This window comes from Leptonychotes weddellii, chromosome 13 (assembly GCF_054177405.1).
Source record: "Leptonychotes weddellii isolate Sample4059 chromosome 13, ASM5417740v2, whole genome shotgun sequence".
NCBI classification, from domain to species: Eukaryota; Metazoa; Chordata; class Mammalia; order Carnivora; family Phocidae; genus Leptonychotes; species Leptonychotes weddellii.
Window position 1 is genome coordinate 17,713,655 of NC_138381.1, and position 14,028 is coordinate 17,727,682.

General features: G+C 42.3%; 1 long non-coding RNA gene across 1 annotated transcript in view; it reads right to left on the minus strand.

Moving 5' to 3' along the window:
- Nucleotides 1-14,028, minus strand: part of LOC115936931 (uncharacterized) — a 414,283-nt gene that overhangs the window by 269,212 nt on the left and 131,043 nt on the right. The window contains exon 2 of the long non-coding RNA XR_014139578.1: nt 2,902-3,056. This is a non-coding gene — a long non-coding RNA (uncharacterized LOC115936931). The remainder of the gene's footprint in view (nt 1-2,901; nt 3,057-14,028) is intronic.

Sequence of the window (14,028 nt, forward strand, 5' to 3'; positions counted from 1 at the left end):
CAGATCATAAAGAAAATAATCTGATGATGATCGTGACATGCTTTTCTAAATATGAAGACTGAAAGACTTAAAATAATACCCCATGACTTTATCTTTTATAGATTCTCAGATCATCTTGATAATTTATTACCTGCTAACTCTACTGGACACATATTACGGTCAGAAATGGAAATATGAAGAAGATAAATTTAGTGTTAACTATGGCTATTTAAAAAAAAAATCCTGTTCTTTTTTCATCCCAACATGTCAGAGACTCTCCATCTATCATTTTATCCCTTTTCTGAAGGGAAAGTTCCAAAAGGACTTGGGATTCATCTTTCAACCTCTTCTTCCCCAATCATTTCCTGGTGCAGTTCAAATAATCATCCTCTTCAAACATCTTTAGTCTCTCCTCTGTCTTCTTCTGACTTCCACTTCTAAACATTTTCCCTTTATTTATGCATCAATCAGCCATTCATTCATTTATTCATTCAACAAACACTAATTAAGCTCTGTGACAGGTATTATCCCAAATTTGGAGTATGCAAAGGTAAGAAAGAGATGGTCTTTGCCTTCAGGAGTATCCCAGTATAGTGGGGAAGACAAACTCATGAAGGCCTACGTAACAGGACAGCGGGTTCCATCTAATGACACCTTGGGAAGGAGGAAGGCATTCCTTTCCTTGTTACCACCACCTTGGGCCCCACCACCTGGGGTTATAATAAATGAGATGACGTGTGGGCTGGGTCTTGAGGAATGCACAAACCTGTCTCTAGAGTGACATACTGAATGCTGCCCGAGGATGGCTCTCACCAGTTGGCAATGAGGAGGACAACTTGGGTGCTAAGTGGACTTCCATGTACCTCACTGGAGTGGGGGACGAAGGGGTGCCTTCCCTCCTAGAGACCTGTGGGTTGTTTTTTTTTTAATCTCCTGCTTTTCATTTGTCTAATACCTTCACCTCCTCCCCTCCCTTGCCTTTGGGGATCTATAAACTAATCTCTGAACTAGATTAGTCTCTGAAGGCAGAAAAACTTGCTCAACAAGTATGCCTCCAAATCTCTCTGATTTACACTAAGACCAGAGGATTTTCAAACGTGTTCAGCCTTTGTTTTGGGTGATTCACTGTCTAGCTGTCTAGTCCTGCAGGAGGGTTGGGGAGGGGGGAGGGTTGCAGAGAGCAGAGGGATGGGGGATTTCCTTTGGATACAAGTAGAGAAATTACCTCAGGGATAGACAAACACCTCCTAATATATTAAATGTATTAATATATTAGAATATAATTCTTCCACTTTTCTAATATAAACTGCTAAGTAACCCATGGCATTAAATGAGAGAGACAGGGCCATTGAGGTGCCCCTGATCCAGTCTGCCAGGAGACAGAGCTGTGTTCCTGCAACAGGTTCTACTTCATTTTCCTCCTATACTTTTACTCCTCTCTTTCATGCCTAACCAACACTTTCTCTTTATCCATTCTTTTCTTAATCCCTGCAACCTGGTTTCCATGTTCACTACAGAACCAAAACTAGGCTTTTAAAGGTCACCATTCCTTTCTACCTGGCAAATCCAGGGGGCATTTCTCAGTTCTCATTTTCCTTCCTGTCTTTGATGCTTGGGTCACTATGTCACATAGTCACTAGAACCACCTACAACATGTGCTTATTCACTAACCAAAAAGATTCAGAGCAGCCTTACCTTTGGTGGTTTGGTACTTAGAATGATTTGAATATGTTTTTCCAAGCTTCACTCTCTTCTCCTAATTATGATATGCTATCCTGGTCAGGGCAGAAGGGATAGAGAAGTTGCCTCCCTTATCTGATGATCACTGGTCTGCAGAAACAGCTCGAGAACCTGAAGACCTGTATTCTAAGCCCAGCCGTATTATCTGCTATTCTGTGAGGCTCACAAATGGCTCAGCGACTTCAGAGGAGACCATACTGATGAACAGATCCCATGTGGGCCGTGGGCAGCTGAGCTGATGCCCCAGTGCACTGCCCTGGGACACCCAGACTAGGAGGAACCTACCCAGCCATGTTCAGGATAAGGCCACACCAACCAAGGATGAACCAACATACAGTAGACCCGAGGGTCTTAGGAGCCGCTGCAAAAACACGACACTCAGCAGAACTATGCACCCAGGGCAAGGGCTGAGAGAATAAAGGGAGAAGCCAGAGGGAAAATGTGGGCCCTCTGAGCAGCACCCTCCACACAGACTTCAGTTGGTCCATCTACTGTTGCCTATCAGAACAGCCTGCTAGCCATTGAATGGAAGCTCCTCTGGGAAATACCCAGGCTCTAGAAACTTCCAATTCTGGTATGGAGGCATCTGCTTTCAATTGTTTGGAAAACTGGTTTCCACCACTGCAGAAATAAAATCATGCCCCAATTTTCCCCAACATTTTTCTCCTTAATTTAACAGACCCACTCCTCTTGCGCCCATGAAGAAGAAAAAGAACTCCTTTTTAGCAGAACACAACCGTCTCACTTTAATCTTCTATTAGGACTCATTTTTACTAGTTAACCCACCAGTGTATATACAATGAAATAACTCTGCAAAAATCTAAAGCACTTACATAGTATTATTATTGACCAACAATATCATCTCTTTTGCTCATTTGCCTTTCATTGCAAGTAAATTGATTTTTTTTTTAAATATAGGGGCGCCTGGGTGGCTCAGTTGGTTAAGCATCTGCCTTCGGCTCGGGTCATGATCCCAGTGTCCTGGCATCAGGCCCGCATCGGGGTCCCAGCTCAGCGGGGAGCCTGCTTCTCCCTCTGCTGCTCCCCCTGCTTGTGCTCTCTCTCTCTCTCTGTCAAATAAATAAATATATATATAGCATTTTTTCCTTTTACATCTTGAGCCATAACAACGGACATTCCACAAGGCAAACTCAGGGCTCGGTGCTTTTCATTTGCACTCACCAGCAGAATTCTCTCATGCTCAGGACTAGTGTCCCGACCTGCACACGGATGGCATCCATGGCACTGGTGCCCATTACCCAATGCTGCTCCAGTCTTGTAGGCCCAGGACCTTCAGGACACCCTGGCTTCACCCAAGCCCAGGCTCTCGTTCAATGCTGTAGGCAGAGAAAGGAAGTTAAAAGAGCTTCGATGAATGGTTTATCCTGAACCATAGTCTATGTTTCATAAATGTTTATCCTCACCAAAATCCATCTGGATAGTTACCATGATCTGTACTTTTCAGGTTATAGAACTGAGGCACAGGAAAGTGACATTACCAAAGGTCCCCCGGCTAATAACGCACAACTTCTGTGACCAAGCTATGTATTGTGACCTGACGCCCGAGCCTATGAGATTCTCTACCACACTATTTCCCTTGAAAATACAATCAGTCACAATCATTCTGTGGTTTCACTCAAGAAAGGGATCTATTTTTTTGCATTAAATTTGAAGTCTACAGTATTTGGAGTACTAAAAACACTTGAAAAAACTTGCTGATCGATATCCAAGACTAATATGTTGAATTTACTGAATATGTCTTGAGAGGTGACCCAATACTGGTAGCTATTACAGGTCTTGGCTGGCAAAAACAATCAGGCATACTGCTGCTCATCAAGACATTATCATCTCTTTTTCCTGACTCCAATCTCTCCAATAAATCTTCCATACCACTGAAATTCCATTTTCGTACTAAATAAATTTTTCTTAGACACCTACAATGCCATGATGTGCGCCCTGTATTTGAGTTACCAAAGAGATTAAGACACCTCTAACTTCAAGAAACCCACATTCAAGTCGTTCCCTTGTATAAAACTATCAGTGGCCCCCAGATATCAACTGCCTCAAACCCAACCTTCTCTACAAAGCACTGATTATATTGTTCCATCATCCTTTCCTACTCTGAACTCATAGACTAAGTGCCAACCTGTTTAGTTGTTCTAATTGTCTCATGTCTTAATTTTATCTCTGCAATGACACTATAATCTACTTAAGAGCAGGGATCACTGCTTACAATCATTCTTTTCGGTCATACACAGGACAAGGGATTACTTCTTTGGCTTTGAGCCCCTAGAGCTCTTTCATGTTGTGATGATTTAAAGGACCTTAAAAGACTTGTTGATTGATTTCAAGGATTAAATCCAACACCAGAGAATTTTCCTTCTGGTTAAAATTTTCACTTAGTTCTTTAATACAAAAATCATCACTGAGATTTATGATAAAAATTGAGTTTTATAAAAGATGTCTGAGTGAGGAAGAGAGAACATTGTTAATCATATGCTATCTAAAGTTTAATCTTGGTTCTTCTTAATATCGACTATCATCTTGGTTTCTCTTTCACTCAGTTGCATCTGTAATTTTACCAATCAGGCCAAGACTGTATTCTCTTTATCTTGCCCATTTCAGAAAATATAAAGTCAAATCTTAATGCAATTTTCTTATAATAACTACCTCCATGATCATATTACTTAGCTTTTGAGAATGAAAGAAAGGTATCCTTTTACTTTAGGCAAAGCTGTAGAGTAGGGGAGTTTGTTTTCCGTGCCTTGTCCCATGTGGCTCTCCCTGCCCTATGGACAAGCATGAGCTGATAACCTACCATTAGAGCGAACTGAGAGGATTCAAGACTAGACCTGCATCTGTCCACTGGGGTAGGCAGGCAGCCACTGATAAGGCTTAGTAGCCAAAAACTTCAGTTGGTCCTGCAGAATACAGCATCTGATGAGGAGGACAATGGATCTGGCCTTGACAGGGGGAAAGAGTATTTACTTTCTAACACATGGTCATGGCTAAACTGTAGTAACAGAGCATCTAGGAGCAGGTGAAAGTAGAATTCTAGAGCGGGAGCTGGTACCAGAGAAGCTGGCCAATAGATCTAGTTCTTGATTTAAAGACTTGGCCATGTTAGACACATCTTCAGGCCTCAGTGAACTAGAAAACCAGTAAGTCACCAGCCCAGCCACATCCAGTGGAACAGGTTAAAACTGCAATTAAACAGTAAGAGTAACTGGGGGCTCCAACAACCCCTGGAAAATGAAGTAAGGTTGTCTTGTGGGTCAGGTTAAGTGGCCTTCAGGACACCAGAAATTCAGGCAGGCGTGGAATTCAGCTTCATGATAGTAATTCTAACTCACAAAGCAATAATAATGAGGATTCAAGAGTTAATTCAAGACCCCACTCTTGTAAGTATGGTATATTCTAAGTGGAGCCTTCCAAAGTCTCTGACACAATGATGTTTATGTCAAGTGCTCAGGTGTGAGGTCGTTTCTGAGGCCCTCACTTCACACTGCTTTTGCCTGCTCAGAAGATTGACCGGGCATGGAGACCTGCTGGTTCCAAAATCATGTGCATTTAGTGAGTTTTCTTGGCATAGAAGAAGCAAGCGAAACAGGACAGTGCAGGGGTTAGCAAATTATAGCCCACAAGGCAAATCCAACCCACTCCCTGTTTTTTCTTAAATGAAGTTTTATTGGAACACAGCCACACAATTTATTTACATCTTATCTGTGATGTCTGTCACACTAACGCAGCAGAATTGAGCAGTTGTAACAGAGATGACATGGCCTGCAAAACCTAAAACAGTTACTCTCTGGCCCTTTCCAGATAGTAGATAGTGGATCTGGACTGCTACTGACCAGTCCTCACATTCACTACTTTTACTAAGCAGGTGCTATGATCTGAATGCTTGCGTCCCCCCAGAATTCATATGTTGAAATCTAACCCCAATATGATGGTATTAGGAGGTGAGGGCCTTTGGAAGATGAGTAGGTCACGAGGGTGGAGTCTTCACAAGTGGGATCAGCACCATATAAAAACGGCGAAGTTTTATCCCTTGCCCACTCCACCTTGACCTTGGACTTCGAGCCTCCAGAACTGTGAGAAATAAAATTGATGCTATTTATACTCCCCCCAGTCTAGGGTATATTGCTGTAGGGTATGCTATTCTAGTAGCCTACGCTAAGACAGTGGGTAGATCACTTTCACTCTCTCTGCTTCAAATTTCTCAGCCTTAAAAAGAGTGATAACATGGGGCCCCTGGGTGGCTCAGTCAGTTAAGTGTCTGCCTTTGGCTCAGGTCATGATCTCAGGGTCCTGGGGTTGGGCTCCCTGCTTAGTGGGGAGTCTGCTTCTCCTCGCCCTCTGCCCCTCCCCCTCGTGCTCTGTCTCTCTCTCTCAAATAAATAAAATATTTAAAAAAAAAGAGTGATAACTAGGTATGATCCTCCATTACAGTAAAACCCAGTGTAGGAATACAGAGAATGTGCCTAGCACTGTGTCTGACATGTAAAAAATACCCAGTAAATATTAACTACTTTGTTACCCATCAGGTAAGGGTAGTTTCAGAACGGCATTCAAGTAGAATGTGTTTCTAATACAGAGTCTATAAAGTAAATGTGCACTCTTGATAAATGTACCAATACAGACACCAGCCAGAACCAGTTCAATCCGGATAAGGCACTTGGTTTAATATTGTCAATATAAAAATTTTTAAGAAGATCACTAATCATTCTTTATTGCTGGGAATCTCTACATTATCTTGTAAATTGCTTTAAATGGGTACTTCAAGTTTCTGTAGGACTCTGTCAAATGCAGATAAGGGTCCGTGAAGGAAACATTTACATTTCATCAGTATTAACAACTTATTAAAACTCATGAAAATGTACATTATTGTGCTTTTTTTTTTATGTTTTATATTACAATCCCTGGGACATACTTTGAAAAAAATCACTTCACTGTTACAGCTTAAATCTTAAAACATCTCAAATTCTCCCTTCAACACAGAATGCCATTCATCAAATTCCTTCTTCTAAGGAACCATAAATGCAGTAATCTAGACCCTGATAAAGGCTTTAAAGTTGTCCCATAGGATACTTGGGGTGGAGAAAGATGGAACATTAGTGTCAAAGAAGCATATTATTTGAGTCTCAATATAATTAATAAACTCTTTCTCTCCCCCACAGGAATCTGCTAAATCTCCAATTCTTATTTGTGTTGAAGCTAAAGATTTAGTTACCTACCTAACAGAAAAGGGAAAAAAGATCTGAAAAAGGCTTTAAGTATTTAGTAGTTTAAACCCTGCATAAATTGGAGATTTGAATAAAAAATCAGCCCTGGTATTTTTCTATGAAAATGGTGAACAGAAGGAATATATGTGCTCAGAGGAATAGCGTTTTATGCCAAACATCAATCAAGCAGGCTTTAGAAGCCTATTTATAATACTGTGGGGGTTCTGGACAGTTGCACTTCACACTGTGAGGACCAATCCATGACATTAGATAGTGAACAATTGAAGTCTTTACAAATAATTAAAACTCTGTTTGAAAATGGAGATGTTTTCCACAGCTTTCCTGTGTATGCACGATATCATCGATATTCAAGAGTGTAAATATTGACTAGTTATTGCTGGTAGCCAGAAGGAGCAAAATCCCCTTTGAAATAATAATGTGGAGTGTGTGTATATAACATATACATATGTATGCACACACATATGCATAGAGATGTTAAATATATAGTCATATAAGGAGAGAAAATATAGATTTCACTTTATATGACAGTTGAATAGCTATACTTTAAACAACCCATGTTCATTGCCAGTACAGTTCTAGTGTGAGTGTGTATGTATGTGTGTGCGCGATATGCAAAGATGCAAAAATATTTCTGAAATTTTTTATCTGTGATTTTTTTCCTTAGCGTGATAATGAGAGATATCATAAAGCATGCCTTTTATCTTTAAAAAAAAAAACAAAAAACCTCTCCATTGTTTGAATTGGTATCAAAAACTATATGATTTTAGAGCTTGCAGGAATGGAATTAATAATCTTGTCTAGTTTTCATAATATTTTAAACCCACCTTAAATCCTTTTGGGGTGGAGGCAAAGCACAACTAATACATAAACTAAAATCCTGGAAATGGCGCCTTAATTTGACAATTGTTCCTTTAAGAGACACGGGACTTAAAAATTTTTTGAGATTAAAAAAATCCTTCAGGATTATTATTTCAGTTTACTCATTTGACAGAGAACTGTTTAAAGATCTCAGCTACACACACACACACAAAAAAAGATCTCAGCAACACTTTGGTAGTACAAAGATACAAAAGAAACGAAAGACATTACCCCTTCTCCAAAGACCTCCCAGTTCAGAACAAGAGATAACACAGGCACATGGGTTTTATAAACAAGAGTATGGGGCTCTCTGTAAGAAGAGCTCCTTGTGGGGTGCAAACAAAAAGTCCCCAAAGAGTTAGAAAGTGGAAGAAGTTGAACAGGTAAGAATTGTCAGGAAAGAGGCAAGCCTCACCCTGGACATAAGGAATTGTAGTTGCTAGACGGCTGAGTCCATGAAAGGAGCACTGTGCCAACCAAGGGAAGAGGTAAGGGGAGAATTAGCAGGATGTGTTGGGAGAAATAAAAACCAGAGAGCAGAATGAATTTGAGATTACGAGCTGGCTAGATTAATTAAACCTTGCTGTGGTTTTCTGAATGGGCTTCACTGTCTTGTGATTAAGTTCAGGGAAAAGGAGTACACCAGGGACCATCAGAAAAGCTGGGGTCCCTTTTTGGATTTACAAGAGATTCCCACTCAACCAAAATCCCACATACAAAACAAAATGAAATAAAAGCTCTGCGTTTACTTACAAGGTAAAGGAATCACGCTAATATTGACCCGTCTATGTTAATGAACACTGAAGTTCAGCCCTTGGCTGATTTGACCAGGTCTCAGCAGGGATTATGTTTCATGCATCTTTTATACTTCCTACAGCGTGGACCAAGGGCAGGACTCACTAAATACAGGTTAATAAATTGTTGAAGTCCACCGTAATGAATTTATCCAGTAACTGCATGGAATTTCTCCCCCAGTCTTTACAAATGACCAGAGCCCTCAGAGGTCTCTGACCCTGAGTGTTAAAGAGGCCATTAAGAACATAGGATATTATGGGGCCAGAAGATACGATCTAGAATTAAAGCCTCCACTGGTTGACTTGGCTCATACCAGAGCCCCATAACATCTCTGTAATGTCTACACACACACAGAGAAGTGTGTGAAAATTTTTCAGTCAAATGAATAACTCTAAACTAACAAAGAGAACAATTCTGGACAAAAAGTAATCCAATTTGATTCCAAGAGTAATCCCATCCACAGGGCAGCTGCCAAATCCCCACTTCAAATTTCGCTCTGTAAACACGTTCTCTGACAAGGCAGGGATTCCTTGACAGAAGTGACATTAGATAATAAAGCCGTGTCTATACTGACAAGGTGGTATGTACAGAACCCAAGCCCAAAGCCAGGAGTCCTTGATCTGAATCATTCTGCCCACCAGCACAGAAATGGGTCTTTCAAAAGGAAATAATCCAGATAATTTTTTTTTCCTTATGCTTGTGTAGACCTGTTTCCTTGCAATTCCTTTCAGTTAGCCTGAATACAGGAGAGCACCAGGGGGAGCTCACACATCTTCCTTCTTTTTCTCCCCCTTTCACTGAGGGTTGGCTCTGGCATCCCAGGGAAAGAATGGGTCAAAACAACAACATATATGAAATGAGTCAGTAATGTAAACACAGGTAGTTCCTTCTGTAAAAATACTCTGGATTCTTTTTGAAGACTGCACTACAGTCCTCATATTGGGCACACCTAAAGTCAGCATTCAGCCAACCCAGCCAGCTTTAATTTGTGGCCTCTTAAAATGTCTGGATCAAAAAAAAAGATGTAAAAGCATGTCCCTAAGATGCCCCTGTGTCTCCTTTAAAACAAGAGAGAGAGAAAGACACAGAACCAGCGAGAGAGAGAGAGAGAGAGAGAGAGAGAGATTCTGCCTCCTTTCAATTTGAATGGCATTTTTCAGAACACTCCAATTTTAATCACAGTGGAGGGTAATGGAAGGAGTTTGGGTCTTTGGTATTCCATGTTGATCAATGGGATTGATTTTTTTTTTTTTTAAAGAAGAGAACTGGTCGCTTTCTCTCTCTCTCTCTCTCTCTATCTCTCCAGGATGGAACCATGAGGCAAGAAGGAAAAACTCAAAATAAATAATTAACTTTGTGTTATCAATATTAGTAGAGAGAATCAATGGCACAAAGAATTCTAAAGGACTAGATAATCCACATATATCTGATTTCCTGGTTAAGTGTTTGTGACACTGACATTCAGAGTGTGGAGACCCCAAGCCTGCTCCAACTGGTGAGAGGGAGAGAAAAAGACCTTCTGCTTCTGATACTTGGTTCACAGATAAATCCTCTTCACTCATTGCTTTAACGAAATGGTATATGTTTAATCTTAAATTTCAATCCACGGATCATAAAATCATACAAATCCTAGACCTGGAAGATACTTCAAGAGGTCTTCTGACCAACTCTCTACTTTAAGGCAGGTGAGACATAACCGTTTTAAATTTTATTTTATAGATGAAGTAGTTGAGGTTCAGAGGGGGAAATTAAGAGCCTGGATCAGCAGTGAAACGATTTTTGTCCATAAATTAAAACCCCACTCAGTATCCAGCTCCCCATCCCCACCTATCCCTCCTTATAAAACAGTGGGTAACGTTTTTTAATATTCCAAGCCTAGACTTTTGAACCATCTGCAACCCTAAAGAAGAAAGAGATGAGTCATAAGGGGATGCAGAATAATTAAAAATTGAGGTGGCTAAACACCTGGGAAAACGCTAGGATTGATAAAACACCCCATCAGATGTGGATTTCTCCTAGGTGCGAGGCGGCTGGACCGCAGGGGAGCCGCGGGGCCAGCGAGGAGACGGCGCCTTTTGGGTCCCCGTTGTCGCGCTGCAGCAAGGCCGGGCGAGGCGCCTGCTGCTGGGCACCCGGGCGGAGGCACCGCGTGGCGAGGCCGGCGGCGACAGCGCGCTGCGGCCGGATCCGGGCGGGGTCGCCAGGGCGCCGGGTTCCCGCGGACGCGAGGCGGGGCTGGAGGGCGCTCGGAGCGGCGCGGAGCCCGCCAGGAGCGTGCGCTGAGCCCCGTCGGCAGGAAGCTCGCGTCGCGCTCGGACGGCGACCGAAGCAGCCGCGCTCCAGTAGGGTGCGGGACGCGCGGGGGGGGCGCACCCACCGCGGGCCGAGCGCTGCGCTCACCACAGCCTGCCCCGGACCGAGTCGGACCCCGCCGCCGCCGCCGCCGCCGAGCGCGTCCAGACAGCGCGGGATGCTCGTTAGGCTGGAGTACGCGGAGGCTTCCGCAGCGAGGTGCAAATTCAAGCCACCTCGTTGGTGTGAATGGAGGGCCGGCCGCAGAGGGACAGAGGGGGTTTAATCGTGACAGCCGCCCTGTGCGTGGTTCAGACTTTTTGCCCACGGGGTTCGCACATCCGAGGTTAAAATGCCTGGGACTCACATGTCAGTGCAGCAGTTTCCCTGTGACTTCGGTGGCGGGAGGCCGAGCACCTGTGCTCCATGCCTCTCAGGGACAGCTGTGCATATCACTGGCCCCGCCGACCGCACCATCTGACCTGCGGGCAACGAAATCTGAGCTACGGAATTTGAACCGCCCGCGCACGTTCCTTCTCGGCTAGATCCCCTAGGAGAGGGTCGTCATTCTCCACTCAGAGATTATTTAGGGAAATGTCCTGGACGGGATAGGTAGACATATGACAGCCCAAGGAAGAGATGTAAAACTTTAAATTGTAGACACTTAAGCACCAACTGTCTGGAGCCCTGAGCAAATTTAAAAGAGAGAGAGGGAGAGAGATCCATCAGAAACATCACACTTCCAGGGCCCCTGGCACTTTCTAAATCAGTAGATGTACTAACAGGAGAGTGTGGGGAAGTTTTCTGAACACAGAATTCATATTCCTTAAGCTCTAAGTGGTGAAGTGGGTTCCTCAGCTGTCCTCCAGCTCCAGGATTTTAGCTCCCCAAGTCTTTGGTTTTAGCCACCAAGAATTCCTTATAATCAAGCAAGCAAAAACGTTTCCATTAAATATTACTGGGTGGGAAATATTCTGTTCCCCCAGCTCATTGTATCATATTCACCATAAACATTTCTATGACCCAAGATGTTAGGTACTGGCCAGGCTTTCCCACGAGCCCCCGCCAGGTGGTTCACCAGCCCCACAGCACCTTGCCCGTGTCCAAAGCAGGGACTCCAAAGGCACTGCTGATGGATGGTAAACAGAAAGCTGGTTAGGAAAAGCTTGCTTTTTTTTTTTTCTTACTTTTAAGCTACTCTCTTGACAAACATACTTTCTTCTACCACTGAAGGAAGATTGTGTAATTGATCACTCTGAGGGGCTTGCTTCCCTGTTTCTCTGGGTATGTTGGTGTAGTCTGGGGGGAGGATTTCCTGAGGGGGAGGGGACAAGTGGAAAGGGAGACAGAAAAGAGATTTGTTACTCCCTTTATTCGGATCAGTACATGATTGAAAAACAAGATCTCTTGGAAAAGAATTAAGAAATAGAAATTATTTAGTGTCTTGTAACAAAAGGTCAAGAAAACCATCAGGAGGACCCAGTGACCTTTAAATAGAAAAAGTACCAATGTGCAAAGGAGAGGGAAGTGTGGAATAAGGAAGTACACCTTCCTGAGCCCCCCATATATCCAAATCGTTACTTGCCTTATCTCATTTAATTCTCCCCACAACCTTGGCAGAAGGGTCTGATTTTTGATCCAATCCACCTTTTACTGATGAGAAACCTGTAGCTCAGAGGCCCAAAGTAAATTGCCTGAGGGCAGCTAGCTAGTTAGGAGCAGAATTAGAACTGATTAAGGGGTAAAGAAGAATTCCTTGAGAATTAGTGTTTTTAAATCTCAATTAGTTATAGAAGGAAGCTGGGAAATTAATCACCTTCTGGGAGGATCTTTAGATTAGTGGAGAAATGATGTTAAGCTCACAGAAAGACAAGCCTGTGAATTTTCTTGTTATCTATCAGGAAAGGTGTGACAATTTGAGAAAACTGAATGGTGCCCATATTCATTTAGGAATGTTCTTTTCAACTGATAGACCTACTGGTTATAATTAGGTACATGTCAGTATTCTTCAGGAAATTTATATTATTTCAGGAGAAAACTAAAAAGCTTTGGACTCTTTCAAATTTAAGAATAATTTGAATTTCAGTTAGGAAACAAAGTATCTGTATGATTTGAGTTTAAAAAGGCATGGAAAGTGTCCTGATGATCCAAAGTATCAGCCCCACCCCCTGAGAATAAGCACGGTTTCGGAATCAGACAGCTCTGGCTGTGAATTTGAACTGGGCCAGTTATGGCTAGCTATGTGACAACAGCCAACTCTCTTAACCTTTCTGGGCCTCGGCACCCTCATCCGTAAAATGAGGCAAATAAACCTTTGCAAGGTTATTGTGAGGATAAAATAAAATAGTGTGGGTGAGAGCCCTTAACAGAATGCCTGGTGTATAGTAGATGCTCAAAAGTGTTAGTGTCGCTTAGTGTGATTAAAGCATGTGAGAGCAGATTTTGAGAGGGTGGGAATGCACCAGACGTGGGGCTGGAGAAAGGAAGTGCCACTAACTTCAGCTCTTCGACAATTTTGCCTGGGGCTGGCTCTGGGGGAAAGACATGGGTTCTCACTACTGTGTGAATCTACTGTGGCTCCCAAGGAGAGGACAGACAGCTATAAAAGCAAGCCATGAAGGTCTGACAAGGTGGTAGAGAATGATTATGGAAAGCATAGAGCAACTTATCTCCACATCATAAATCATCTTGATCTTGAGATCAAACAATAATACTTTCAGAAACTGCGAGAAATGAAGTCTGAAGCAAAATGCCCCTGTGTAATTTTTTAAAAAACTAATAAAGATGACATGAGACAAAAATGTTTGTGTCCTTACTTAAACCTTGAGCTAAGGGAATTTTATTCTTCAGTGTTTTTTTAATAGAGGTATTTTAACCATTGTTTTTTAAAAAAACAAAATTAAATAGACACAATTTTTGCCTAGTTATTATTTACTACTCCTCTGCAAAAAAAAAAAAAAAAAAGGTTATTATTACCTTGGAGCTTGTGTTTGAAAATAACTATGAAATCCTGCTTTAAAAAGTATTGCAAAACAAAGTGTCATCAAAATGCTTTCCTTCAGTGTCTTTTGTCAGGTAAAAGTCAGGTTAATTCTTGAGACTTTCCTTTAAAATAATG